We start from the raw sequence: 27,661 nt of genomic DNA, 5'->3' as shown, positions 1-27,661 counted from the left end.
CACGCTGCAAACACTCCTGGTTTGCTCCTGGAATTTCCAATCCGGCTCCTAAAACTCTTTGGGTTCCCCAGGCAACACCATGGCAAGGTGCTGCTTTCAGTTCTGGACTGTGTGCTTCAGAATTTAATTTTTTTCTTGGTGGAATTTAATTGTTTTTGGTGGATTTTCTTTTTTTTTTTTTTTTTGGTGGAATTTAATTTTTCTATCCTTTTCACCCCTGGGATATAAAAGCTGGATGTGGAGAAGACAATAATTAATTCTATAATAACGAACTAACTAACTAACTAACTAACTAACTAACTAAACCTAAATATTATTATATAATGTATATTAAATAGATAAATATATATTATATATAAAAATTGTTTTTATAATAAATAGAAAAATAAGTAAAATAATTATAACTATATATTTATATATATATTAATATATGTTAAATATATAATTTATAAATGCATATTAAATATATATAAATAATTAATCATAGAATAAATAAAGAAATAAATAAATTTTTTTGGGTGGAATTTGATTTGTTTTTGTAGAATTAAATTTTTCTTTTCACTCCAGGGATATAAAAGCTGGATGTGGAGAAGACAATAATTAATTTTATAATAAATAAATAGATAGATAAATAAACCTAAATATTAATATATAATATATATTAAATAGATAAATATATGTTAATATATATATTAATATATTAATAATTATTTTTAATAAATAGAAGAATAAGTAAATTAATTTTAACTATATATATTTATATATATATAAATATATGTTAAATATATAATTTATAAATGTATATTAAATATATATATATAATATATATATATATAATAAATACACTCCCGGCATATAAAAGCTGGATGTGGAGAAGACAACAATTAATTTTATAATAAATAAATAAATAGATAAATAAACCTAAATATTAATATATAATATATATTAAATAGATAAATATATATATTTATATATATTTATATATATAAATAATTATATTTATAATAAATAGAAAAATAAGTAAAGAAATAATTATAACTATATATATTAATATATATAACTATATGTTAAATATATAAATTATAAATGTATATTAAATAGATATAAGTAATTAATCTTAGAATAAATAAAAAATAAATAAATTTTTTTGGGTGGAATTTAAATTTTTTTTTTGTGGAATTTAATTTTTCCTTTCTTTTCATTCCAGAGATATAAAAGCTGGATGTGGAGAAGACAATAATTAATTTTATAAATAAATAAATATATATATAAATATATATAAATAAATATCAAATATATAAATAAATATCAAATATATATTTAAATATAAATATACATGAAATATAAATAAATAAATAATCTTATAATTTAAAAAATAAATAAATTAATTTTTTTGTGGAATTTAATTTATTTTGGTGAAATTTAATTTTTCTTTTCTTTCCACCCCAAGGATATAAAAGCTGGATGTGGAGAAACCAATAATTAATTTTATAATAAGTAAATAAATAAATAAATAAATAAATAAATAAATATATAAAATATATATTAAATATATATATTAAGCATATGTAAATAATTAATTTTATAATATGTAGATAAATAAATAATTATAAATAAATATATATTAATACATAAATGTATATTAAATAGATATTAAATATAAATATATAAATAATTAATTAAATTAATTAATTAATTAAAGCTAAGCCCAAAGGATCTGGCACCTGACAAACACACAGAATTTTGAAGTTCTGTGTTCATAAAATGTTTTATTTCAATGCAGCCTTCTCCAGTCAGTATTTCCAGGTACCACCACCAGCTTTTAGTTCTAAGTTCTTTTTTAGCTCCAAGTGCTTTTCCACCAAAGCCAGACCAAAATTAAAAGAACACTTTCACTCATTTTGGTTCCACTGCAATTCAAATGAACAGATGTCAGTGACCCACACAGACAGTGCTGGAGGAAAGGCTTCTCCAAAATAAACCCAACATTTTTTAATGGCCTCAGTGATGCTGAAAGCTGTTGGCATCTTAATTTTATCCTTGTGGTGACCTGTGGGCTTAGGCCTCTCCTTAGTTTCACCCTCACTTTCCCTCCATGAAAAGCCACAATTTCCACTTCAATCCCTCCTCCTACCTCCCTGAAGGTATTTTATGAACAAATATTTTAAAATCATTTTAGTAATATATTTTATAATAAGATATTTTAATAAAAATATTTTAATAAAAGATACAAGAAATTGAAATTAAAATTTAATTTAAATAATTTTATAAATTATAATAATTTTGAAAGCCTTGAAAGTTGGGTTTTTGCCCTGCCACTGCCATGCCAGTTGTTTGCCAAGGACCCCACAGAGCCATCCCCAGAGGAAGAGCATCCTCCCAGGAATTTTCCAAGGGTGAAGCTCAGCACCACCAGGCAGCCCTGAACAATAAATATTCCCTCATTAGCATGCTGAGCCACATTAATTCTGCTGCTCACAGAGCCAAAGCATCAAAGTGGGGCTGAATCTTCAATTTCACACTTTGCAACGTGACAGCATCCGACTCTGCCGGGGCTCTGGGTGCCAGCGGGGGATTCACAGAGAGTCTGAGATGTGGGAGGTGCTGCTGGTGAATCTGCCAGTGAGAAAGGGGCAGCACGTGCCTCCCAGGGATTGATTTATTTCATTTATCCTGAATAAAATTGGGGTTAAGGCAGAGGAAGGGCAAAGTGACTGCCCAGCTCACACTCAAGGCTTTGGTAACACCATGACCTCATCTGAGGAATTGGCAAAGTCCTTGTGGGGGTTTTAATTGTTGGTTTTTCTGGGTCTGGATTGAAGGCACTTGAGACAGTAATTCATGTTTGGACTCAGGTGTTTATTATTTTTATCAGTAAAACAGTCTCAGTGCTGGGAGTTCTGCAGCTTTTCATTAGAAGGCACAAAATGGCCAACAATTTTTTGTTACAAGGTTTTTTAAGACTAAAATATCCCATTAAGAACTGACACCTGGATTATTTCCCTTTTAACCCAATAACTGATCCCACAGAGCCCACAATGGGGACTTTTCTGCCCAATTACAAAATGCCACCCAAACCCATGGAGAAGGAAGAAGAAACCCAGGATGACACCCTGTGCCCTCCATCTTGCTGCCATCCACAACACACTAAAAATCCCAAAACCTAAATTTCTCACCCAGTGATACACCTACACTACTCTCCATAATCTATTTCACACTTTTGTGGATTCTAGTCTATCTTGAGCTCTAGAAAATTTTCTCCATGAAAGTCCTTCCCTGGGGAGCAGGGCACCCCAGAGCAGACAGAGAAATATTCCCAATGCCCTGGGTTTCCACACATCCTAAAAATCAGACATGGATTACCTAAGAAGTAAATTTAGACTGCAGAATTTGCATCGAGTCTGGGAAGTCTCAAGGTCTCTCCACCCAGCCCCTCCTCCCACTGGTACTCAGTTTTCACAGAATTTGCAAGATTTGAGGATTTTGAAGTTTCTCAAACGTGGCTGGAAATGCTTGGAGGTTATTTGGGATGGAGGGGCCTATGGACACAGACTGTGTCCTGTTACTGCTCTCCTGGCTTTAGAAAATGAGTTTTAAGAACACAACATGTTACTCATCACTGCAAGAAAACTCTGAATGATGCTGACGTTGCTGAGTTTTACATGTACTTATCAAATGCATTTCAGCTGATTTTTGCACTGAGAACTCTTTATCCCTATTGAAAACAGAATTCCTCCAAGAAGATAACATCAACCTTGATGATTAGAACAGAGAAAGACCAACCAAGGCCAGGGAATGTTTCCCTATACTCAAAATTGAAGCAAAAAGGTGTCAGGGATGGCAATAGATCCCAAATACTCCACTGGCAGCAGAATTCCTCTATACATGAGCAGCATTATGGTTTTAGAGGCTTTGGAGGCATTGCAGGGATTAATCCCACAAAGTAATGATCTCACAGTGAAGTGCTGAGCTGGAATTAAAGAGATTAATGCTCAGGTCCCTGCTCTCAAAGTTCTCACCCTTGGGGAAGTCATATCAGCTCCTGCATCTCTGCTCCCCACAAAACCTCCTTTGAATCACTGATTGCAGAACCTGAGTGAAGATGCCAGAGGGAAAGACCATTCCAAAGGCTTTTTAAAAAATTTTTTATTTTTTCCTTAATACCCGCTGTGAGGCACTGTCTTGTTTAATTCATGATTCTTTGAAGAAAGATTTGCCATCTTAAGGGAATAAAAACGAGTCTGTGTTATCTTTTTTAAAAACATTATGTGTTTTTGGTGAAGTCTAGGCCTGAACAAATACTCACATGGACTGAAAAACTGAAAATTCAGGTAATAATGAGTGGATAGGACACAGTTACAATGGGTTTGGAGACTCAAAGGTTGGGTCAAGCAAAATTCTGAAGTTAGCAGAGCATTTTTTGAGCTAAATTCCCTCAGGAACAGAAGGGAAATACTGTCCCATACAGCTTTATGTATTTTTGACTCCCACTGCTGAATTCCTTCAGACTTTGGTTATACTGGAGTTAAAAGTTAGGCTTTCCTTTAATTTTCCAAGCTCACATAATAGAAAATAAGATATTACTGTCTTATTTTATGGCTTTTTTCCATTGCCCAAAACACAAAATTCAGGCCAGGTTCTGGTGAGGACGGGAAGAAATGGGAAAGCATTTAGGTGAAAAAAGAACAACAAAGTTCAGTCACGCACAAAATGCCTTTTATTTCTTGTATTTTTTTAACCAAAACTCAAAATTTCTGTGAAGAATTTGCCATGGGACAATAGCTGTGTTTTGGGGGTGACATGCACAGAGCCCACAGTCACAACTGAGACATCTCCAACCACAGACACCAAACCTTCCTGCCCACACTGCACCTGAAACTGCACTGGGAGGCCTCAGAAATCCCACAGGATTCCAACCAATCTCCAGTTGCCTTGGAAGTGTAATTAACTGCAATTGCCTTTGTGATTTTATCTCCATTTTCTCAGGTTCTGGGCAATTTGGGAAAGCTCTCTGTGTACCTACAGGTGAGAATGCACACCAGAGCATGCACCTACTTGTCTGGAGCTACCAACTTCCCAGTGGATCTGCTTTTCTCAGGGCCTCCTTGGAGAATGAAACTTAAGGAAGAATCCATTCTTTGGGAAATTCTCCTTCTTATCCTGTAAAGTCACTGATAAAAAGATTTCTGGTCCTGCTGGTGATATGAGCTCCAATCAAGGGGGTGTTGAAGCTCAGCTTGGCTCCTAAAGGCTCAAGCTCTGTGCTTCCCACAAGGTTTTCTGACAAATTGCTCTCACAGGGATTTTAAAAAAAAAAAGATGCTGACCTGGCCCTTGCAGTAAGAAAGAGATTTTCCTTCCTTCTCCACATAAATTTTATAGTTTCCTTAAAAAAAAATAGAAAGAAGGGATTCAGAGAGAGCAATGGGGAACAGAAGAAAAGGGGAAAGTTTGACCTGGGTCAAGGGGTAATTGATACTCCAAGCTCCAGCTTCACCCATTTTCAAAGAATCACAAAATCAGGGGATGGTTTCAGGGAATTCTCAGGCTGGATGGGGTTTGGAGCAACCTGGTCTAGTGGAGGATGTACCTGTGTTGAAGCAGATGGTCTCTTCCAAACCAAACCATTTTATGAAAATTTTTGCCTCTGCAGGGAAGGTTCAGCACTAGCTCCATTCAAAAATACAGATTAGGTGTAGTCAATGAGTTGGAGAGATCCATCCAAAAAATTAGAGAGCCGTTTCAATCTGAAAAACTTTCCCAGTCAGTGGAAAATTCAGCTTTGCTTCAAAGTCAGAGGGAAGTGGAAGTTTCTGAGCCAGCCCAGGCAGGAGTTTGCCCGCACACCCCAAGGAGAAAGGCCAAGAATGAAGCATCTGAACACAGCCCTGCCAAAACCTCCCTGGTTTTATCATCCTGAGTTCAAACCCAGACCTCCTGTCCCTGCTGTTCATACTGCACACTGAAGGGTTTCCAAGAAATGTTTCTTGGCAGCAATCCCAAAAAACCCAGCTTCCGACCCGCCGCGGGAGCAGAGGTGGCTCCTCTGCGGGTTTTGAACGCTGAATTTCCAAAGAAATTCCAGCATTTCTGAACAAGGCTCTTGATTTTCTCAAACAAAACTATTTCTGTGAGCTTAATTCAGGGCTGGTGGTCTAAGGACTTGGAGAAGATGATCCTGCCCACATTCCCATTTCAGGTTTTGCATGGCATTAGGAATGCTTCCCACCTACCCCTCCTGTAAACCTGCTGGGATCATGAAAATAATTATGATGGAAAATGTGTGAACCCAGATTTTAGAAGGAATTTCTTGACTCTGAGAGCAGTGAGGCCCTGGCACAGGGTGCCCAGAGAAGCTGTGGCTGTCCCTGGATCCCTGGAAGTGCCCAAGGCCAGGCTGGACAGGGCTGGGAGCACCCTGGGATGGTGGAAGGTGTCCCTGCCATGGCAGGGAGGGAATGAGGTGACCTTTAAAGAACCTTTCCAACCAAATATTCTACAATTCCCACCCATACCCTCTGGGACAGACAGCACCTGTCTGGTGGTGGGTCTGTTCCTACCTCTCATTCTCCTTCCTCTCCTCCAGTAATGCCAATGAGACCACCATGATCTCTACAGAGTGCTTGGACCGCAATGATGTCCAGGATCCCAAGGTTTCCAGTTGCACAAGAAGAACCTTTTTAGGGTATAATCAACATTTCAGATCTAAATTCAGAAGTGTTCTCACCTGTGCTCTGCAAACACAGGCTCCCTGCTCTGCCAGCACTGCTGCTGCTCTGCCTGAGCTGGAATAAAAGTGTGACACTGCTGAAAGGGCTGACATAAAAGAAGACAGCATCTTGTGACAAGTGAATGTGACCAGTGCAAACAAAGCCCAGAAATCTGAGTGGGCAGTTTTGTATGGGTTTCATGCATCACTTTTCCCCCACATAATCCAAATGTGAATGCTCTGGCCCTGTGACACCAATCAGGAAGTGATGGATAATGAAACACAAGCAGAAATGGGTGCACAAACCCTTCCAGCTCCATCAGCTGCTTCATAACCATCATTTTAGAGAGAGAACAAACATTCAGCCCAAAATGCCTTTCCAGTAGCCCACAGGAGTCGAGAGGCTCTGGGTATGATGGATACCTCTGATACTCCATCTCTGAATCCCACACCACACGAGGTGGTGAACAAGTCCCATGACCTCAGGATGGACTTTGCTGTCTTATTCCTAAAGGATTCTGTTGAAGAAGCTGCTGTTTTAATCCAAATTTTAAAAGGAAAGTGCTGTGGGACTATTTCACTTCAGCCAACAGAGTCACATCCACATGGGGTTTCATCATACAAGACAAAGCACTCACAAACACACAAACTCACAAATTTTTGGGACCATTTCACCTGGCCACTCACAGCAGTGATCAGCCCATGGCCGCTGCTCTTCACGTGGCTCCTGCCAATCCCAGCAGCTCCAGGATTCCAGCTGGCCACTGAATTCCAACCCCAAACAGCTCACAAGCCCTGATAGGCACATCCAAGCTCTTGCTTCTCTAAAAAATCATTTTCTTATACTAGTAGAAACTTAAATAGAGTTTAGTCTATTAATGTTTATGCTGAGCATCACATATTAATTAATTCTGAGACTTCAGTCTCATTGAATTTATTCATTTTCTGGGATCAGCTATGGAGAAAGCAGGCACCAAAGACAAAGTCTTTCTCCTAGGACAGCTGGCCACTTCTTAAAAATTATAATAATAAAAAACTATGTAAATGTAAAATTAGTAAATTATAATCACAGAATTCCTGAGTTGGAAGGGACCCACAGGGATCATCCAAGTCCAACTCCTGGCCCTGCACAGGACAACTCTAATTACTGGGATTCATTCAGCTGTTGACCTCAAAGAGGAGTTTTCCACAAAGTAAAAAGTGAGCAAGAAAAAAACAATTAAAAAAAACCAACTTAAAAATACAGGTAGCAAAACACTGAAATTCAGTGAAGTACAGAGAGGAACACACACAAACAGATGTGAAACTCACTGCTAAATATCACAGATTCCAAGGGAAGGATTTAGTCAACCCTAAAAGTTGGGATTGGCTTCAGTTTGGCACTGAGGTATCAAATCAGATTTGCAATGAGTTTGAAGAATTTTTATAGGAAACCATAAATTGGTGAAGTTTGTGAAGCAAGCAGTGTCAGCTGGACCCTGTGTGGAGGCTTTAGGGAAATATCAAACCACAAATACAAACTACTTCTCCAGCCAGGGTGAACCTGTGAAAGCCACAGCAACAAGAAATGCTTGAGGAAAAGACCTTGTTGGTACAAATCCCAGGTTTCACAGGCACATCTCCCTTTGCCACTCCAGCAGCACCATCCCAGCACTGAATCCACCTGGGCTGGAACGAGTCCTCCCAAACACCCAACAAGAAATCTTACAGTAGGGTTTTTATTTTTCATTTCTAAAAGCATTCTTCAATCTTTTCCACAGGTTAGACCACGGGAAGAACTTTGACCAGAAAAACTTCCCACAGACTCCCTGATGGATGTTGGGTTTTAATTCACCAATGTCCTGAGTAACACTTCTTACTCTGGAACCTTCCTTCTTACTCCATGGCCTTCCTTTCCTTAGAAAGACTCTGGGCTTTTTCTTTCCCCCTCCTTTATAAATCATTTATGCAAGAATTTGTGCCCATCTGCACCAAAGTAAGAAAATATTTCAGTCTAATACCAATTCAGTATACTTTAGTCTAATACTGGTTTGAATAGACAGCAAAAAGAAATTTATTAAAAATTATCTTAAAAATAGCTCAAATATTGATGCCCAAATTCTACTCATGACACAACCCATAAGTTTCAAAAATGAAAGATTCTTTTAAGGTAAATGGAGACAAACCACTGGATTTATCCAAGGTTAGACCAAAACAAAGCCAACACTAAGAAGATTGAGCTCATTAGGATTGAACAAGGGAACGATGGAGTGCAGATTCCTCCTTGTAGGATTGAGGGATGTGAACCCATGAGGAAGCTGCACACCCTGGAACCTCCAAAGGCTGCACCAGCACCAGCTGCACACCCCAAACACCTCAGCCATGCCTGTGCTGTACCTTGGAAGGGACCTTCATTCACCTCTTCGCCTCCCCGACGCCACAGCCAAAGCTTCTTCTGATAAAAACCAAACCAGGAGGATGAGGAGCACACAGTCAATCCTTGTTAAGGCTGATGATTATTCTCAAAGCACCCTGGAAGAGAGGAACACCCAGTGAGTGGCTTGTGCCAAGGTGAAACAGCCTTTTCTGCCCCAAATGCTTGGGTTCTGTTCTTTATGACTGGGATTGTCCCATTAAACTGAGATTTTTCCAGACATTATTGCAGTCCTCATATAAAATACATTTATCCAAGTATTCCAAGCTCAGCTTGCAGAAGATAGGGAGATGGTCAAGGAGAAGACTGAAGATCATAACTCATATTTCAGGGAATAACCCACAGCCTGCTAATACAGCAGCAGTTAATTAACAACAAAAAAAAAGAGTCTTAAATTGTTCTGTTTTGCAGAGAGGACACCAAAGAACACACACCACTTGGCCTGAAGCTGGAATGATCTCATTTTCTGCAAGATTTTACATCCAAATCTAGATTGCTGCCTTAAAAATGCCCTTATTTTTGGGGAGGAAAGTGAAGGTTTGTGGGCAGCAGCCAGGTACTGATCAGGCCAGCCAGCACCAGTGGGAAGAGAGGACAAACCTCTGGACAGCACAAACCCTTCTGGAGGCCTGGAACAGGGCAAGGTGCCTTCAAAGGCTCCTCTGCTCATGAAAACAACCCCAAGGTGGAATTAGAAATGTATCAGTCAAAGCATCTACAGGAGAGTGGCTCCTCTGGAGCTGTGGGTATGTTGGCAAGACAGGAAAACAATATTCCACCAGGCTGGGGGAGAGACAAGGGAATTATTCCCTTGGCAACCACTTCATGGGACTTGGTTCTCTCCTCAGTTATTCATATTTGCCTCCTCAGTTACTTTCTGTAGGACTCCTCCAGTCTTAGATCTCATTTTAAAGTTGGTTACATCTTCTACATATTGTGCAAACAGGAGAGGTGCATTTTTTAAGGTGAGTCTAAAACAGCTGAAACCACCTGTAGTGTGGGAACATCTGGCAAAATTCAATGCCCTCCTTGATGAAGTAAGAGAAAAGCTGATGCTCTTTGTTCTAATGCTTTATTAGGGCATTGAAGCCTCACAGAGAATGAGCACCCAAACCATCCACCCACAGCAAAGGCAGCAGCAGAACCAATACTCCAACAGCTGTCACAGACACATTTTATGAAAAATCCTTTCCTTAGCATTTTTCCTCCTGAGAAGCTGAGAGGCCTCAGGAACAAAATGTAAACAATGATTATCTGCTGCTGTGGAATGCAACAGGTGGATCTGTGATTGGTCTCATGTGGTTGTTTCTAATTAATGGCCAATCACAGCCAGCTGGCTCGGACAGAGAGTCCAAGCCACAAGCTTTTGTTATTCATTCCTTCTTTTTCTATTCTTAGCCAGCCTACTGAGGAAATCCTTTCTTCTATTCTTTTAGTATAGTTTTAATATAATATACATCATAAAATAATAAATCAGCCTTCTGAAACATGGAGTCAGATCCTCATCTCTTCCCTCATCCTAAGACCCCTGTGAACACCACCACAAAGAGCAGCTTCCAGGTGTCCCTTAAACATTCTAATGAAGGTGATGGAGACTGCCAGGCTAGAGAGCCAAATCCTCACATCCAACATCCCTGCAAGTGTCCAAGGCCAGGCTGGATGGGGATTGGGGCAACCTGGTTTAGTTGAAGTTGTCCCTACAACTCGTCTTGGAACTAAAACATCTCAAAAGATCCCTTCCAACCCAAACCATTCCATGTTTCTGTGGATTTATTTGAAGTTGGAGAAAGGAGATCCATTCTGCAGGCACAGGGAAGGAGCAGCAGTGCTCCCTGGACTCCCACTCCATTCCCCAAGGAATAACCCAGCCTGCTCACGGCCATGTGCATTCCCAATCCGGCTCTGCAGCAAAACAGGCTCCCTCTAATTATCCCTCAGCCTGCTGACATCTGAATGGTGGAAGAGAAGCATGGCAGAGACACAGAATGAGGGAGTGTGAAAACAAGCCTGGCTCCTTTCTCTGCTCACACCGCAGGTCCCGAGCGCACGAGGACTCGCTCCCGCCCGAGTCACTCCCAGCAACGCTTCCCAAGCACTCGCAATTCCCACACAGGAGGCTTTTCTGGCAAAATGATTTAAAAATGAGAGGGCAAGAGCAACTCTGGGGCTGGAAGGAGCAACAGAGTGATGAGAAGGATCAGTTGTGTCTGTGGAGACTTATTAGAAGTAATTTATATACAAGTAAAACAAATATCCCCCCCACACTTTTCCAGGAAAATGCTGAATTCCATACTGATTTACACGCTTTCCAATCCCATTGACTTCAGAGGGATTGCCTGCAGTAGGAATCACCAGGCTGTGGCCTCCCAGCAATGGAGTAATCCTTTCATATTCCCCCTTTCAAAAGCCCCATCATCCATCCAGGTGCTGCAGCTCAGGCCCCGTGAGCTGAGTTCCAGCCCGGCAGCAACACTTCTCCCATCCCTGCAAAATCCTGGGAAGGGGGGGGAGGGAAATAAAAATCTGATGATGGAAATGCCTCGTGGAGTGTGGCTGAGCTGGGGAGAGAGAGGCCTGAACCCTCCTTCCACTTAATTAAATCCAGATCCAAAAGCTGTTCTGATCCAAGTGCATTAAGTATTTTTGTTAGGAAGGGCAGGGAGAAATTAACTCCTCACTCTGGCTCTAATCTTTTTTTCGTTGTTGTTTGAATTCTCCCACTTCCTACGATTTCAGCATTTCTTTGTGATAAAGGAGCTCTGGCTGGCTCATCTGCCCCTTTTCTCCACAGCATTGGGCAGATGCTCCCTCCAGCCAAGCTCCTCAAAATCACAGGACCTGCTTCTGCATTTACAAATATTGGTGCAAAAGGCAACTGCTGACCCCACTCTTTTGTCACAGCTGTTATTTACAGCACCACCAGCACGCTGGAGAGATGATAATAAATGTTTAATGGTCCAGTAAACACCAAGAGCTTTATCTCCAGCCCATTTCCAAGCCTGATCAAATATAATAATCCTTTGCATGTCTGTCTGCCACTTCCCTGGCTTCTGTGGGATGGGAAGAGATGGACAGGGCTGCTCTACATTCAGACATATAAATAAAGAGAAAAAGGGTCTAGTTATAGGGACATAAATGTTTTCCCTGCTTCCATATCAATTCTTTGCTCCCATAAGGTCAAAACTATCCACCAACCTGTTGGACCTCAACTTCTATAGAATACAGGAATGCAGGCAGCATCTGCCTCTAGGATTCAATGCAGCAGTTATAAATAACAGGAATATTACACAGAGGAAGTGGGGAATATGTGGAGGAAGTTGAGTTGAGAGAAGAATCATCCACTTACACACTGGGCAGATAAACCACTTCCTCAGCTCTGAAATGGAAGATCTATTCCTCCTCCAATTATAGCTGTGGGTCCATTACTCAATATTCCCTCCTCATGCAAATCTTACTTATCTCATAGAGCCTCATCTCTCCCAGCTGACACTGGAAATGAGTCATTTGACACATTAAAGTGAAGCAGTTAGGGTTTTATTATGCTATTACACATCACTGTGACAAGCTTCCCTAAAGACCTGATCCTAAATCACAGCACAATTCTGGTTTGGGAAACTGATCCTAAATCACAGCCCAGTTCTGATCTGGGAAACTGATCCTAAATCACAGCCCAATTCTGGTTTGGGAGAAACTGATCCTAAATCACAGCCCAATTCTGGTTTGGGAGAAACTGATCCTAAATCCCAGTCCAGTTCTGATCTGGGAAACTGATCCTAAATCACAGTCCAATTCTGGTCCTAAATCACAGTCCAATTCTGGTCCTAAATCACAGTCCAATTCTGGTTTGGGAGAAACTGATCCTAACTCACAGCACAATTCTGGTTTGGGAAACTGATCCTAAATCACAGTCCAGTTCTGGTCTGGGAAACTGATCCTAAATCACAGTCCAGTTCTGGTTTGGAAAATTGATCCTAAATCACAGTCCAATTCTGGTTTGGGAATGGGAAACTGATCCTAAATCACAGTCCAGTTCTGGTCTAAATCACAGTCCAGTTCTGGTTTGGAAAATTGATCCTAAATCACAGTCCAATCCTGGTCTAAATCACCGCACAATTCTGGTTTGGAAAACTGATCCTCAATGACAGCCCAATTCTGATCTTAAATCACAGTCCAGTTCTGGTTTGGAAAACTGATTGTAAATCACAGTCCAGCTCTGCTCTGGGAAACTGATCCTAAATCACAGTCCAATCCTGGTCTGGAAAACTGATCCTAAGTCAGTCTAGTTATGGTTTGGGAACCTCACACAACAGAGATAAACACATGAGAAAAAGCCACCAGGACTGTGCAGGTGAGACCTCCCCCATGCAGGGCTGCACCTATTCAATACACAGGCTCCACCTGTTCCACAGCTCTCCAGACCATGTTCAAGGTTTGGTTTCTTTTTTCCAGCCTCCAAAAGAGCCCCCAAATCAAGTCCTGGCACTGGTGAGGTCTGATCCAGCCAAAGCCACCTGATTGCACCAACACCAGCACTTCTTGGCTCAGATGATGGGAGAGAGCTGCTTCCCAGTTTGATCTGGTCAAACTGGAGGGTCTTCTGAGGCTGATCCATGCACAAGATGAGGGACCAGGGCAGGATTATGTAAACTAAGGCTCCAGGCCAAAATAAAGGAGCCTGGAGGCAGGGCTGTCATCAGGGCGTAGCTCAGCTGTGCCTCCACCATGCACCAGCCCTTCCCTCCCTCCTTCCCTGGGACATTTTCACTCAGCATGGCCAAGGAGACTCTTGCAGAGGGTGTTTGAAACTCCCAGAGCTGCCAAAAAAGTCCAATTAAAGCCCAGTGAGAGCTCGTCAGAAATCCAGCCCAGCGAACCGCAGCCCTGCTTTTCTGGGTGAACCCAAAAATCCTGCAAGCAAAAAGACCTCCCAGCAATTACACCCAAAAGGTTTCCTGTCTCTGCAGGAATCTTTGTTTGCTTTGGGTTTTAGTGGTAGATGGGAGCACAGACTACAACTTGTGGGAGATAGGTTAGTGCTGCTAAAGCAAAGAGCCTTTTTCCTTCCCTCCTGAATAGACACAGCACTAAAAATGCTGCTCTGAAACAGCTTGGTCCTGCATTCACAGATGGCAGCAAAAATTAGCATTATTTATCAGTGGCTTTAGTCACTTTTGAAAAGAAAAGCAGATAAAGGAAGTCATGCACCTGAATTAAAGCTCCTTGCTCTTTCTTTTGCAAGTAATACTTTAAAATGGAGCAGGAAAATAGCATTTTGCAGAGCTTTAGGAAACCACACTTAAAAAAACCCCACCAAACATTTACCCAAGAAGGAGAATGAAAACAAGCAGAACAATAAGAGTCACGGAAGTTTGCTCTGAGGAGACAGCTGGGAAGGTGAAAGGAGGAAACAAGCATAAAAAACACACAGCATAAAGATAGAAATTAATCCAAAACAGCAGGAGAAGAATTATTGAGCCATTTTACATTCTTACAGCAAAGGAGATGTGATCACACAGTGCTGTTGGATGCCAAATGCATTTGTGCACGAGTCACACCCCTGCAGAGGGCTCAGCCCAGCCCTGCATCTCCTGAGGACCTTGAGCTCTGTGGCTCAGAGAGGTGGAGGTGGGAAGAAACTTCTGGAACTTCTGGAGATTGTCTGCTCCAACTCCCTGCTCAGCAGGGCCACACACAGCCAGCTGCCCATGACTGTGGACAGATAAATGCTGAATATTCCCAAAGATGGAGACTCCACAACATCCCTGGGCAATTTGTGTCAGCACCTCACAGGCAAAATGTGTTCCCTGCTGTTCAGAGGGACCCTCCTGTGGTCAGAGTGTGCCCACAGCCCCTTGTCCTGTGCCTGGCCACCACTGACAGCCTGGCTCTGTCCTCTCTGCAGGTGTGGATGGGCAGAGATGAGGTCCTGGAACCTTCTCTTCTTCTGAGCATCCTCTCCTCTCCTCTCCTCTCCTCTCCTCTCCTCTCCTCTCCTCTCCTCTCCTCTCCTCTCCTCTCCTCTCCTCTCCTCTCCTCTCCTCTCCTCTCCTCTCCTCTCCTCTCCTCTCCTCTCCTCTCCTCTCCTCTCCTCTCCTCTCCTCTCCTCTCCTCTCCTCTCCTCTCCTCTCCTCTCCTCTCCTCTCCTCTCCTCTCCTCTCCTCTCCTCTCCTCTCCTCTCCTCTCCTCTCCTCTCCTCTCCTCTCCTCTCCTCTCCTCTCCTCTCCTCTCCTCTCCTCTCCTCTCCTCTCCTCTCCTCTCCTCTCCTCTCCTCTCCTCTCCTCTCCTCTCCTCTCCTCTCCTCTCCTCTCCTCTCCTCTCCTCTCCTCTCCTCTCCTCTCCTCTCCTCTCCTCTCCTCTCCTCTCCTCTCCTCTCCTCTCCTCTCCTCTCCTCTCCTCTCCTCTCCTCTCCTCTCCTCTCCTCTCCTCTCCTCTCCTCTCCTCTCCTCTCCTCTCCTCTCCTCTCCTCTCCTCTCCTCTCCTCTCCTCTCCTCTCCTCTCCTCTCCTCTCCTCTCCTCTCCTCTCCTCTCCTCTCCTCTCCTCTCCTCTCCTCTCCTCTCCTCTCCTCTCCTCTCCTCTCCTCTCCTCTCCTCTCCTCTCCTCTCCTCTCCTCTCCTCTCCTCTCCTCTCCTCTCCTCTCCTCTCCTCTCCTCTCCTCTCCTCTCCTCTCCTCTCCTCTCCTCTCCTCTCCTCTCCTCTCCTCTCCTCTCCTCTCCTCTCCTCTCCTCTCCTCTCCTCTCCTCTCCTCTCCTCTCCTCTCCTCTCCTCTCCTCTCCTCTCCTCTCCTCTCCTCTCCTCTCCTCTCCTCTCCTCTCCTCTCCTCTCCTCTCCTCTCCTCTCCTCTCCTCTCCTCTCCTCTCCTCTCCTCTCCTCTCCTCTCCTCTCCTCTCCTCTCCTCTCTCCTCTCCTCTCCTCTCCTCTCCTCTCCTCTCCTCTCCTCTCCTCTCCTCTCCTCTCCTCTCCTCTCCTCTCCTCTCCTCTCCTCTCCTCTCCTCTCCTCTCCTCTCCTCCTGAGCAGTCCCAGCTCTCCCAGCCCTTCTGGAACCTTCTCTTCTCCTGAGCACTCCCAGCTCTCCCTGGAACCTTTTCTTCTCCTTCTGAGCATTCCCAGCTCTCCCAGCCCTTCTGGAAATTTCTCCTTCTGAGCACTCCCAGCTCTCCCTCAGGGCAGAGATGCTCCAGCCCCTCCCTGGGCTGTCCCCAGTCTGTCCATGTCCCTCCTGTGCTGGCACCCAGGGCTGCAGGTGTGGCCTCCCCAGTGCTGAGCAGAGGGGCAGGATCCCCTCCCTGGGCCTGCTGGAAGAGTTTTGTCTCACCCAGCCCAGGCCACCACTGTCCCTTTTTGGGCACTTTGTTTGATGCCCAGCAGGACTCCCAGCTCCTTTCCTGTCCAGCTCCTTCCCAGCACAAACTGGTGAGGAATTGCAGGCAAACAGCAAATGCAGGAAAGAAAAAAAAACCCACTTGTAAACCTCTACAAAATTTGCTGTCAGACAGGGAAGCTCATCACCAAAGAGCTTAGTTCAGATGAAGGACAAATAAAAAAAGGCACAGAGAGCATCATATGATAAATAGGCATCATTTTCTCCAGCAGTGAAGCCTGTCCTCACTGCAAGAACTTGCCATTTCCTCCCAGCACAAATGGATTACTCATGGACAGAGAAGTCAGGAACAAAATTAACTCTTGGAGCTCAGCGTGTCCCAGGAGATGAGCTCAGTCCCAGGCTGCTCCTTCCTCCACAGCACACAGAGCAGGAGCCTGGTGTGGCCTCTTTGATTGCTTCCATCACCACAATAATTACTTTAATTTTTGAGCTTCTTGATTTTGGCAGAGATTCTCTTAAAAGGCAAAGGAAGAGCCATTAAATGAGAGAATTAAGTGAAATAAGGTGCCAACAGGGTTTGGTGTCTGTCCCTCTTCCCTTAAGTGGGGTGGAAGATTAAGTGCTCAGCACATGGGCTCCTGAGAAAGCCTCCAAAGGGAGGCAACCCTCAGAAGAGATCCAAAAAGCCTTTTTCTTAATAGAAATCATCTAGAACTTGCCAAAAACCCTTAAATCCTGCAGGACTGGCGGGATGGAGCCTTGGCTTCAGCTCCCACGTGGGCTCAGCAGTACAAATGCACTTCCCACAGCCCAAGGAAAGCAACCCAAAGTCTGTTCTGTCCCCAGAATCTATTCTGTCCTTCCTGTGGTGCTGAGCAGCCAAAATGAGAGTCAGAAGGCACAGAGGGAGCTGATTTATGGACTTACCAAGGAGAGAAGCTCTGATCAGGGTCCTTTTTCTCAGGGTTCTTATCTGTTTTACTTGAGGTGAGGAATTTTACTCATTGAGGAATCCACAAGCTGCCTATGATGATGAGGAGGGACAGGACACAATTCCTGCCCTTTTATGCTATCAGCTGCTCAGGTTTGGGTGGCAAGGAGGGATTCAGCACCTCTGCTCCACACAGCCAGACAGTGCTGCAGGTTCCTCACCAGGGATCAAAGCAAAGAGCCAAGCTGAGCAGCCACAATGAGAGTCACTCCTCCAAAAAATACAGAATGAGCTGATTTATGGACTTACCAAGGAGGGAAGCTCTGATCAGGGTCCTTTTTCTCAGGGTTCTCATGTGTTTTAGGTTAGCTACTCACTGAGGAATCCACAAGCTGCCCCTAATGATGAGGGACAGGACACAATTCCTGCCCTTTTATGTTATCAGTGCTCAGGTTTGGGTGGCAAGGAAGGATTCAGCACCTCTGTTCCACACAGCCAGACAGTGCTGCAGGTTCTCACCAAGGATCAAAGCAAAGAGAACCCAACACCTCCACCAGCAGCAGCTCAAGAAGCTCCCAGTGTTGGCTGCCCATCCTGGAAGCACAGTCCTCATCCTAATTTTATTTTTTTTTTTAAGAATATAATCATCAAAACTTGTCTCTTGCTGGAAGGCTAACAGCTGCATGACAGCCACATTCCAAGTTTTCTACTCATTCATGAATTCCAAAGTCAGGCTGAGCAGATGCACCATTAAGTCCAGTTCCCTTATTTTTGACAACACATGTAATTATCCCCAACTTCAGAGCCACAAACTGCTCCTGGAGAAGTGACTTGTCAAACAAGGAGATGACAGAGGCAGCAACAAGAGCCCACTCACCCTGCCACTGGTCTCATGTCTCACAAAATAATTGCCTTCCCACCCAGAACTAAAGGTTACAACTACAGAGAGAATGAGTCAAGCAGGAAAGACATATTTAAAAGAATGGGGAAAAAAAATGGAACAAAAAAAGTTTTATGAAAACACACCAGCATGTGTAAGACAGGAGGGAGACCATTTCTGCATTGCACCTTGTTTGCTCATGCTTTGTCTCAGCTGCCAACCACAAATGAAGTATCTCAGTTAAAACTTTGCTCATCTGGTACCTTTAATACTTACTCAGTCACTAGAAACTGAACATCTGTTTTGCTTTGAGGCTTTCAGCAGTGACTCAATGTTATCTGCAGTGCTGGACTGCTGAACATGAGTATTCCTGAGGTTTTTTTCTCCCCCCACACCCCACTCCTAGCAACAGGGCTTCTTGCTTTGGGGAGGAATCAGCTGACAAAGTTGGGTTATAAAATCATTACAGCTTGACACGAGTTGAGAAGGAAGGGCAGGAAACAGAGAAATTTCATCCTCAGCTGGAAATAACCCAGTGTGTACCTGGCTCCCACAGCTCCCTGGGATCAATACACCTTTGGCTCCCAGGCTCTGGAGAAGCAGCAACCTCCTGCTGTGTTTACAGGCAGCTCGATAAACACAACACAATTCAAATCCCTCTCAATGTGTGCATCCCCCCACCCCCCCAGGGCTGTGAGCAATCCCAAAGCTTTATTTGGGATTTAACCTCTGGGCACTGCAGAGAGCTCAGCAGCACATCTCCATCGGCAGGGAGGTTCCCAAGGTGGAGGAATAGCTGTGGGAAGAGGATGCAGCAGCAGGAAATATCCCAGCACCCAGGGACCCAATTAAGTGGCTGCCAGAAGCCACCAGCAGCCCATTAGCAGGGTACACGCTGTGCCTGCACAAAGGCAGCCACGCCTGGGAAAAGGACTCCAAGGATAACATATTCTGAGTGTGTGTGCCAGGGAAGAGCCTGGGCATGGTCATCATCTTGTCCTGCTCTAAGAGAAGGGATCTGGGCAGTATCCAAGGCAGGCCATTGTTAAAAGTCATTTCCCTGCTGTGTGTGCAGGGATGATCCTGCTGCTCTTTCAGGGAGTGGGGATTTTCACTGGAAGGGCATCAGACAAAGCAAATCCATAGGTCTTCCCTTCAGCTCACCAAATGATGGCCATAAAACAGAGCCAGGTGTCACAAAGGATACTCAGGGTGGCTTTATGGGGTTTCAGAGAATCACAGAATATCCTGAGCTCAAAGGGACCCAGGCAGGGATCATCAAATCCAGCTCCTGTTTCACCATCTCCCACCTCAGAGATGGGCACACACACAATCACCCAGGCCCTGAAGGACCTCCAAGATAAATGAGTCCAATCTGTGACCCACCAGCACCCTGTCGCCCAGACCAGAGCACTGAGTGACACATCCACTGTTCCACCTCCAGGCATGGGGACTCCATCACCCCTAGGCAGTTCCAGTCCAGTGTTTTATCACCTTTTCTAGGAGGGATTTCCTCCTAATGACCAACCTGAACCTCCACTGGAGCAGCTTGAGACTATAAGGGGTTCACTCAAAGGGTTTTACAACCCACTTCACCCTTACATACAGATAAAGGGCACTGACATTGAGGATTCAGAAGTTAACCTGCTGGGAGATAAAGGTTCAAAGGGATATCTGAGAAAATCCCTACTCCTGGCTCCCACCCCAGCACTGGAAAAGGCTTCTCTCCATTTCAGTGAAATTTTAAAACTGAATGTGCACAGGGGGAGCCTGACACTGTCCCATGAGCACAACAGACCTCACCTGAGATCTGCTTAATTCAGTACCTCCAACAGCAATCAGCAGCAGGTCTAGCAAGGTCAGACCCACACCAGTCCCTACCATTTCCTCCCCAGAATGCTTCCCAGCCTTCAGCACTGACTGTTTCTACCCAGGGATCTTTACACCTTCCTTCCACCAGTTTATCCAGTCACCTTCCTGATCCATGGCAGCTTTTAAGCATCCTACAGAAAGCAGCAGCCCAGGGTGCCCAGAGCAGCTGTGGCTGCCCCTGGATCCCTGCAAGTGTCCCAGGCCAGGCTGGATGGGGCTTGGAGCAGCCTGGGATTGTGGAAGGTGTCCCTGTCCATGGCAGGGTTTGGAACAAGTTGATTTTTAAGTCCTTTCCAACTCAAACCATTCTGTGGTTCTGTGATTAACCCACGGAAATTCTTACAAACACTGACAGTACACAGGGGGAGGATGTGCAACCAGGACAGCACCATCAACACCCAAAATTCTGATTCCCCAGAGCTCACAAAACTCCTCTGAGTCCTCTCCCCAAGGTTTTTACAGTGCTAACACACAGCACAATGAACAAGTGCTGCCATGCAACTCTCAGGGATTCAAACTGGGCTCCTCATCAGAGGCTCTGCGGGCAGCGAAGCAGCAGAACTGGTTTGGAAAGGAGAAAAGGAAAGAAAACACAGATGACTCTGATAAGATGTCTAATTAATAAAGCATAAACGAGACAGGCTGGTTCAGGCTGCATGTCCCATCTGCTCTGCCTTCACTCAGGATGGTTCCCATCCCCAAAAGCACCAAAAGGTTTCCATGCAGATATTCCCACATGCTGCCAAGACAAAGATGTGCCTTCAGCACCCCAGCACACAAGCTCTGCTCTGGCATTCCTGCACATCCCTGAGTTCATTTCTTTGAGGAAAATAAAAAAACAGGAGTGCCCAGCATGCAAAGCATGGTCTGGGACACCAAGGCCATATCCCAGAGACCAAACACTGGAGTTTGGTATGAGTTTGCCATAACTTCATGGTCATCATTCCTCTGTGACCTAACCTACCATTAAAGCTTTATCCCAAAATAGTATGTTTTAAGACCTGCTTTAAGCAACATTGCAATCAAGTTGTGTGAATTTATTTATAAAGATTTATTTGAAGACCTGACAGCTCCCTAAGGCCAGCAGTTGAGTTATGATTCTGGAAGTTGAGGTTCAGACAAGGTCCTGATCTCTGAATTTTTCTTGTCCTCCCTTTGAAAAAAGTAAGCAGAGAAGACACACACAGTAGAGTCCCAGTAGTGGGAAACATCCAGACACGCTCACAGTTGTGCATCCAGGCCCTAAAAGCTTCAACAAAATAAAAAAAAGAGAGAAACAAAAGGGAGCAACAGGAAACTGGTGGTCAAGCGGTGCAGATAGTCCTGGTGCTTTCTGAGGACAGGCTGACTCATTCTCCCCAGTTAAAATCCCAAACAACACCAGCACCAGCCAGCCTGCTGGAGGTGGGAGTTCATGGTTTTTTCAGGTTTCATTGCTATGGGTGGGTTTAATGAGAATGGAAAGCTTTCAGGGAGGGTAAAGCCTTCAGAGGCAGAGAGGAAGGTACAGTCAGTTCTGGAGAAGTTTCTCCTGTTATCACTTCATTCATGGCCACAGCAGCTGAAAAGCCAGCAAGAGTCAGGCTCTGAAAAGATAATCTGCTCTATTCTTTTTCAAAACATGGGACTGAACGAGCAACATTCTATTGGGAAAGTCCACAGGATGACATGGAAGAAAGAACCAGCCTGGTGTTCCAGCCAGCCAAATGGGGAACAGCAAGGCTTTATTTGAGGAAATCCTTGAGGAACTTGGATGCAAACAAGCTCATCTCCACCTGGGATGCCAAGATCCTTCCGCTGCCTTCATATTGAGGAGCTGTGAACATCATAAAGGTCTGATCTGCACTGGAGGAAGGACCAGGGAGGATGTGCCATGGCAGAAGTATCCCTCACCCAAGCCAAGGGATCCAAATGTGATTTTTTTCAACATTGCCACATCCAACCTCCAACCTTCAAGGCTGTAGCTTGCTCCAGCCCAGCTCCTGTCCCCACACCCCTCAAAATCCAACAATAAACAGCAATAATCAGTGGGGAGCTGCTGCTTGTCAATCAGTTGCCACATCCAGGACGGTTGCATATCGCAATGTGAGAGGAACAACAACACGGTGATGGTGAAACAGCAGAGATTTGTTCTCCAGACTCCAAACTAAATCCAGACAGCTCATGTGGGTGGCTGGAACTTCATCCCAGGAAAGCAAACCAACACAGGAAGCCTTAGCTGCACTGGAATATTCAAGATTTCAGGCAAACTACTTAAAAGCAAGCAGTTCTCCTCAGGAAATGGACAATGAGTTGCTGGCAGCATCCTGGAAGCCTTTCCTCTGACAAAGAGCTGTTACTGAGGAATGGAGCTCACTCAGGTACAGGCACAAAATAAAAGGCAGAAGTTGAACTGGAACTTGCTGACTAAGCTGAGCTGGGCCAGGGGGGGCAGGGGAGATCCAGGCAGCAGCCAGGGCTCCGGAACAGGCACACAAACAAATTTCCACGGGAGCATGTTGCTTTAAAATCAGCTGCATGAGATCATCTTGTCCCCTTGAGTATGTTGTTTCCTAATATTTTGCCCAGACCAATCACAAATGTCAGAAGCAGTGATTGGGTCTGTTGGTTTGGGTTTTATTGCTTTATTTTTTTATTTTTTTTTTTATTACCTTGAGTCCCTGCAGAGCCTGTTGAGGATGAGAATTATAGACCCTGTTCTGTCTTTCACATTACAAATGCAATTACCTCTGCAGCCTGATTGCAGAGTCTCCTGTCAGAGTGATTCTGCAAGAGGCTGGAAGAACAGCTTGCCTTTCAAAGGGAGTTAGGAACATTCCTGCAAGTCCTTCCATGCCCTGTGGTCACGTGCTGGTGAAATTTAAGAAAAGCACATGCAGTCCCAAGGGAAGAGCATCCCTTGGAGAAAGCTGTTCTTGCAGCCTTCAAAAAAGGATGTGATGAAATGCCCTTGCAAAGTACAACATTTCCTGGGCAAAAATCTGATTCTTCTTGCTTTTCAATCCTCTTCCCCAGAGAATGAAGAAAAAATGTCACTGTAAGATCATTCTGAGATGGACGGGACAGTTTGGAGATGGACAGGCTTGTCCTACCTGGTGCAAGGGACTGAGCAAAGCAAGAGATAACACTAAGGTCAGTTGCCTGCTCTTCATAAAGCAAAAACCTGATTCTTCTTGCTTTGCAATCCTCCTACCCAGAGAATGAAGAAAAAATTCCACTGTAAGATGATTTTGAGATGGAAGGGACAGTTTGGAGATGGGCAGGCTTGTCCTCACTGCAAGAGCTGTGGGACTGGGCAAAGCAAGAGAGAACATTGAGGTCAGTTGGACTTCTCTTTCTAAAGCTAAAATCCAATTCTTCTTGCTTTTCAATCCTCTTATCCAGAGAATGAAGGAAAAGTTTCACTCTGAGATCATTTTGAGATGGAAGGGCAGTTTAGAGATGGGCAGGGCTGTTCTACCTGGTGCAAGAGCTGTGGGACTGAGCAAAGCTAGAGATAACATTAAGGTCAGCTGGACTCCTCTTTCTAAAGCTAAAATCCAATTCTTCTTGCTCTTCAATCCTCTCACCCAAAGAATGAAGAAAAAATTCCACTGTAAGATGATTTTGAGATGGAGGGGACAGCTTGGAGATGGGCAGGCTTGTCCTACTTGGTGGAAGAGATGTGGGACTGAGCAAAGCAAGAGATAACATTAAGGTCAGCTGGACTCCTCTTTCTAAAGCTAAAATCCAATTCTTCTTGCTTTTCAATCCTCTTATCCAGAGAATGAAGAAAAAATGTCACTGTAAGATGATTTTGAGATGGAAGGGACAGCTTGGAGATGGGCTTGTCCTACCTGGTACAAGAGCTGTGGGACTGAGCAAAGCTAGAGAGAACACTGAGGTCAGCTGGACTCCTCTTTCTAAAGCAAAAATCCAATTCTTCTTGCTTTGCAATCCTCTTCCCCAGAGAATGAAGAAAAAATGTCACTGTAAGATGATTTTGAGATGGAAGGGACAGCTTGGAGATGGGCAAGCTTGTCCTACTGGTACAAGAGATGTGGGACTGAGCAAAGCAAGAGATAACACTGAAGTCAGTTGGACTCCTCTTTCTACAGGCAGCAAGCATCTTGGATTTGTCTCTTGGATAACTGCAAGTGGGAATTAGCATTACAAGCTGGAAACATCTGGAGATGGGGTGTTAAACAAGATAGTGCTGGTGGGCCACATCTGGTTCCCACATTTTCCTTTCAGCCTAAGCAGAGGCAGGAGTCAGGCATGCAGGGCATCCAATGGAGCTGGGAATTCTGTGCTGGATGATCACAGAGGCCACTGCCACCAGGTGAGAGCTCCCTTCTCCTCCAAGCACTCCCAGAACCAGCTGTGCCAGGCTCTGTGTCAGCCCCAGGGCTGGCCAGGCCAGGGTGCTGTGCCAGAGCATGCCAAGGTAAGCAAGCTCAGCTGCCTTACTCACCACCAGACGTGGTCCAACACGTGCAGGAAGGAGAGAACAGAAAAATCAGCTCTCCAAAACAACGCCAGCTCCATGTTACATCAGCTCACCCTGCCATGGAACAACTCAGCAGCTCTTTGCACCTTCATTTCCTTCTGGCACCAGGGCAGCAGCACTCCCTGCTCAGCCAGGGATTGATGGAGGGGCCAGAGCTGCTCACCAGGGCCACAGAGAACTCCCAATGTGGACAAGACAGGGCTTGACCCACCAGTTATTAAGCAGGAAATAGGAATATTAAATGCAGATGTTAATGGTGAAAGAGGCAGAGCTGACACTAAGGTGAAAGAGAGGCTGGAAGGCAGGATTGAAAGAGTCTGGATTGGATATTGGGCAGAAATTATTCCCTGTGAGGGTGGTAAGGCTCTGGCACAGGTTGTCCCATCCCTGAAGTGTCCAAGGCCAGGCTGAATGGGGCTTGGAGCAATCTGGTCTATGGAAGGTGACCCTGTTTGTGGCAGGGATTGGAATGGGATGGTCTTTAAAGATCCCAACCCAAACCATTCAGAGATTCTGTGCCTAAACCACTGAGTTCAGCTCACAGCACTGGCAATCAAAGACCACAAGGTTTCACAGCTTATTATCAAACATGGAAGTCAATGCAGAATGTTTTATTCTAGGAAAAAATTAAATTGTTGCCTCCTCAGCTGCCCATTACCTGAAGTGGGCTGAGTGAGCCCCATTTCTGAGGAAATAAATCCCTTGTGGACCAAGGAATGGGGACTGGAGTGGGAAGTGGCCAACATCATTGGGCCTGCTCTCCAAACAAGAGACTCCAGGCTTAGGGCATTTCAAAGACCAGCATTTCTCAGTCCCACAGCACCAACTCCTCCTTTCATTCACATCCATCCCATCCCCTTTTCCCTGGGGGCAGCAGGCAGCCTGGAGTGACACAATGGGAACAACCCCAGTCCCTCATCAGGCACCAAAAGTGTGAGCAAGGCAGGCTTTGATAAATGGGAGGAGGGTGGGGAGTGAAGGAAGGTTCATGGAAGAGAGCTCACAGAAGACAGGAATATTAAAAAGTTTCAACTCTGCAGCCAGGAAACAACAAGTAGACATCTTTGCACTCAAAGCTGCTAAAAAACAGAGGAAAGAAAAACAACAGATGTGAAAATTAAGTGGGCAAGTGTTTGGTGTGTGATTTTGTCCACAGCAAAGGGACAAAAGGGGGCAGGTTTTCAAAAGCAGAGGATGTTTGTGGCTTTAAGGCCAGGTTTGAGGGGCTTGCAGCAACCTGGTCTAATGGAAGGTGTCCCTGCTGGTTGGAATTGTTGATCTTTAAGGTCTTTCCAACCCAAACCATCCCACAAACAGCAGCAACGCTTGGGAGCTCTCTGGCACAAAGCTTGAGGTGCCTGTTCAACATGGCTGGGCTCTGACAAAATTCAGTACAAACAAGATGGTTTTTCTCAAGTCATCATTTTTGTGCTGCTTCCAAAATTGAGACCTGCAGGAGCTCAGTGTCCCCATCTGGCACATCTGCAGGGCTGAAGCTCAGGATGCTGCAATTCTGGGTGCCAGGGCACGGGGGGAGAAGGGAGGGTTTGGCAGCTGGAGGCCAAGAGGGAAGGAATAGATAATCCAAAAAGTAAATAATGAATTTAGTTCCGGAAGAGGATGGACCAAAATTGCTCCCAAAAATAAATTCAAGTGGCTCTTAGTAGCAAGAAGAGATTTAACCACCACACTCATTTTCAGTTCCTCTCCCCCAAACCATCATTCCCAATGTTCCTCAGGCCTCTTGTTTCTCTCTGGAGGTGGATCCAAGGAGCTCTGCAACCTGGGGGTCAGATCCAGGATGGAAATGACTGAGAATGTCTGAGGGGACAACATAGTTCAAATGCTTTGAAAGCTTTGGAGTGTTTTATTCAATGTTTTGATAGTTTCAAATAAAATCAGGGCTCAGCTTCTACAGTATATATGAAGTAAATCCATCAGCAATGAGAAAAATGTATTCTAATGTAATATCCAACACCACAGGGTCATTTGGAACTGCACATCGAGTGACCACAGGTAAATTGGGGTAGCCAGAGATGCTTCAGAACTGGCTGAAGAGCCACAAAAAGGTCACTGCAAGAGCTTCCTACAGGAAGGACACAAAATTCCATCCTGCCTTTGGCAAAAGCCACAGTTACCTGAGAGCTGGCCCAGGGATGGAACTTGGCAGCCCAAGTCCAAAGGTGGGTTTGTGCCACAGCACCTGCCAAGGCTTGCCACAGGATTGATTTTCCAAAAAACCCACCAAAATTCATGAATCCAGTGGCTGAACTCTGAAACTCCCCAGGGCAGAGCCTGCAGGACCTTAAATAAGGATTTTATTCAGGGAGAGGCACAGAGGCCTGAGCTCTGCATTCCAGGTGCTCCCCTGGGAAGTGTCACAGCATCCCAAAGGAGCTGAGCTGCCATTTGTCACCTCCAGAGCAAAACAATCCTCCTGGAAATGCCCTGTGCCAACAGCCCAGCCCTGCCAGAGAAGACAAAGCTCAAGGAATGCTTGAAGAGGTGTCACATTCACATTTTCTGAAAAATCCCTTTGCCCAGCATTGTTCTCCTGGGAAGCTGAGAAGCCTCAGAGAAAAAGGAAAACAATTCTTATCTCATTTGCTTCTCCTGTGTTGTGCTCATGTGGAATGTGTTTGGAGATTGTTCACCCACAGGTGATTTTCTGCTGTGAGTTGTTTTCACTCTTTGGCCAATCAGGGCCAGGCTGTGTCAGGACTCTGGAGAGAGCCACAAGTTTTCATTATTATCTTTTTAGCCTTCTGTAAATATCCTTTCTCTATTCTTTAGTATAGTATAGTATTCTTTAATATAATATAGTATCATAAAATAATAAATTAGCCTGCTGAGAACATGGAGTCAGATTCATCATTCCTTCCTTCATATGGGGGTAACACAAATACAATAAAAAGGTCAGCAACAATTCCTGTAACAGGCAAAATGGGAAAAAAAAAAAAAAAGTGGAAGTGGCAACCCTGTTCCTACCCCTGGGTTTGGGATGTGAGGGCAGGGCTGGGAGCCTGCCTGAAATCCCATTTTGG

At 44.4% G+C, this 27,661-nt stretch overlaps 1 protein-coding gene across 3 annotated transcripts in view; it reads right to left on the bottom strand.

Annotated features, from left to right (window-relative positions):
* The window catches only part of PTPRA (protein tyrosine phosphatase receptor type A), a 132,081-nt gene that overhangs the window by 91,601 nt on the left and 12,819 nt on the right, over positions 1-27,661 (bottom strand). For 2 of the 3 annotated variants that reach the window (XM_074540565.1, XM_074540563.1), the window contains exon 2: positions 9,086-9,220. The exons of the other annotated variant lie outside the window; for it this stretch is intronic. The gene's annotated coding sequence lies outside the window, so the exon portion shown is untranslated. The remainder of the gene's footprint in view (positions 1-9,085; positions 9,221-27,661) is intronic. 3 annotated transcript variants of the gene reach the window in all.

The sequence above is a fragment of the Zonotrichia albicollis genome, chromosome 5 (genome assembly GCF_047830755.1).
Source record: "Zonotrichia albicollis isolate bZonAlb1 chromosome 5, bZonAlb1.hap1, whole genome shotgun sequence".
Lineage (NCBI taxonomy): Eukaryota > Metazoa > Chordata > Aves > Passeriformes > Passerellidae > Zonotrichia > Zonotrichia albicollis.
This window is presented reverse-complemented; position numbering and strand designations above follow the sequence as displayed.